The following is a 3,223-nucleotide window of genomic DNA, read 5'->3' as shown; positions in this document are numbered from 1 at the left end:
AATTTGCCTCGGCGCGCGCACTCCTTGACGTCTGCTCTTGACCGTCCCGACCACCGCACCATGTCGCGCACCACACATCACAAACACATATTCGCCGTCAGGAAGCTGTGGCTGGGCGGTCTACGTGACCTCAGTAAGTGCTTCGGAGGACAGACGCACGTCGTCAAGCGAACAAAAGTGTGGTGGGGCGGTGCTCGGAGCATCGGCGAGTTGAGGGAGTGTAACTAAAGAGCGCCAATTGCGCAGTCACTGAGAGATGAATGATTGGATAAAGAGTCCAATCCAAAGATCAAGTCGTCAGGGCAGTTGTCCATTACAGCAAAGAGAACAAAAGTAGGGCTGCATGCTATACTTAAACGCACACTACACATTACAAGAATAACCAGCATGTCGCCGTTGGTCACACGAAGCACTCGCGGCGCGGGGGTGAGAACCTTCTTAAAACCTCTACGTAGGCTAGCGCTCATCTCAGATAGGTGGGCTTCACTGTCGTCGAGTGCTTGGACCGATACACCGTCTTTTTAAACGTCAATTACGCTTCTGTTTCCGGCCACATACAGAGGATTTGTGGTAGTAGTGGGCAATGCAGCACCACCTCCGATTGCTTCATTTCCTAGTTTTCTGGAAGGGTGTGGCCAAAAGCCACAAGGGACGAAAGCCGACGTGGCTGCGGTGAACGGGTAGATGGGCGACATGTTTGCGGTGAACGAGACTGGTATCCGTGCGACGATGGTGAACGACTGTGCCATGTGATGCAAGCAGAGTTGGACTTATAATGATTGGATGTTAGCGAGGGTGTGACAAGCGTGGCATTATCATAATTGAATAACAACAGCACTGTTACAACAGAATGACACAGAAAGAGGGACGTCGATTAAAAAACGAACGCGGTATGATTACGACGGTGTGACGAGAGTTAAAATGAGAAGAATGGCGAAAAAAGAACGACTATGGGGACCTGAGAAAGACCAATAAATGCACAATGTCTATATGACGACGACTACATCATGATGGCAAGACGAGACCTACTTGACCAATCCATACTGACGACGGCGCAACAACCACGACGGCCGTGTTACCATGAATGCATAGCCACTAAAGGAGGACGGTAACATGACGAGAGTTAGATGAAAAGGCAGTTGCAGTTTCCTCCGACAAGCAAAACATTGTTTGCAATAGCAAATTATTAGAGATATATCCTAAATTGGTATAGCACTTTTCTCAGCCGTGTGACCGCAACACTCACTGAATGACCGCAACACTCACTGTGAAAATGCTGGCGTTACAAAAAGAAGCGAGATAAAATTGACCTTTGTGCTGCCTGTAATCAGCACAGATTAATAGGCGAAACCCATTAGCCCATGCCGCACTTAGACTCTACTTAACGCAGATCGCTTAGAAAACAGTTCTCGCGCGGCCGGGCTCAGCCGCGCCATATACAGCCACCGCCAGAGTAGAACTGGACAGAGAAGTGATGGAGCACCGGCACGGTTCTTTTACTGCCAAGGATGTAACTTAAGCACCGTCCCAGTGCTTCAATTACAGATATGTTGTGAAAGGTGTGACATATCACCCTATTTTCGCTGTGTGAACGATGCCACTTGCAGCTGACGACGACGCTGATGGGATACGCGGTGTTCATTTTATGTGACAGAGTTCACTTCTCGCAAAACAACGCATTTTTATTTGATTTCAGCATACTGATCGCCCTCAGGTTGTTACAGGCGTCGGTTACAGTAAAAATATTATTACAAATCACTTGTGCAGCAGTATATAAGATACGTAACTCAAGTTTCGTTTACCAGTCTAGTTCACTAATGCGACGTTACATCAGCGCAATTAGTACGTCGATTTCACACAATTCATCAGCAATTCAAGTGCTTCAGTAACGCAATCAGTACATGAAATTTTTTTAACACAACATGAACATGAAAAGATATCACCTTTTAAATCAAATGTTACATAATTTTGTTAGTTAACACAAGAACATTTAAATATTATCAGCTTTGTAAACCAAACTGCGAAAAAAATCCTTGAGCCCTTTTCTCTGTCGCTGATGCCCCGTTTAAGACGGGACATAATACATACTACAGCTTTTCTGCGCCTTGACATAAATAAGGCCTTTGACAGCGTCTCACACAGAATAATCCAAGGAAATCTAAGTAATACTAATCCCGACATCAAAGCTTACAAATATATCGGATCATTTTTATTCAAACGCGCAGCCATTATAACAATAGGAAACATAACATCCGCCCCATAAAGTTAGGCGCACAAGGTACTCCAAAAGGCTCTGTCTTTTCCCCATTTCTATTCAATGTAGCGCTCATCCGGTTTCCAGGGGTACTTGCCGAAATTCCGAATTTGATTCACATCATCTATGGTGATAATATCAATATCTGGTCCAATAAAAAAACGAGGGGGATATCGAGGCAACTCTCAAATTGGCGGTTGATCAAGGAGAAAGTGACGCCGCACAAGCAGGACTGATTTGCTCGCAGCCTAAGTCTGAACTCCGTGTCATTTGAGGTAAGGTCAGAGGTAGGCGGGCACACCAAGTTCTCACATTTATCACAGTCAATGCTACAGGCCAACCCATACCAGAACTCAAGACACTTAGGGTATTGGGTCTATTCATCCAGAGCAATTGCAAAAACGCCGACACCATCAACAGGCTTTCTACCACCACCCATCAGACAAGCCGTCCAATCAAACGGATTGCAATTATGAGAAAAGGCATGAAGGAGCAAGATCTGTGCTGATCAGTGCAGGCATTTGCTCCTAGCCACTTCACCTACTTTGTGCCCTACCTACAGCTCTACGCTACAGAAAAGACGAAGCTTGAGTACATAATCAGACAAGCATTCAAAGCGGCATTAGGGCTACCCCACTATACATCTACTAAAACTTTCTCCAACTCGGCATTCATAACACACTCGAAGAATTCTGCGCGGCTAACATCACCACACACGAAAAATGAAACAGGCAGAAATATCCTCGCCAAAGTAGACGAAAACGTAGATCCACAAATAGATGAACCAAGAGTACCTGCACCAATCAGGAATTGGCTCACCATTAAACTTGTTCCCAAAAATATGCATCCCGAACACCACGACGGTAGGAGGACTGCCAGGGCTCTGGCAATCCACAAGGCATATGAACAGCAAACGGGTGTCATCTACGTCGATGCGGTTGAATATCCAGGTCTGAATAGAGCATTCTC

This window comes from Dermacentor variabilis, chromosome 11 (assembly GCF_050947875.1).
Source record: "Dermacentor variabilis isolate Ectoservices chromosome 11, ASM5094787v1, whole genome shotgun sequence".
Taxonomy (NCBI): Eukaryota; Metazoa; Arthropoda; class Arachnida; order Ixodida; family Ixodidae; genus Dermacentor; species Dermacentor variabilis.
This window is presented reverse-complemented; position numbering follows the sequence as displayed.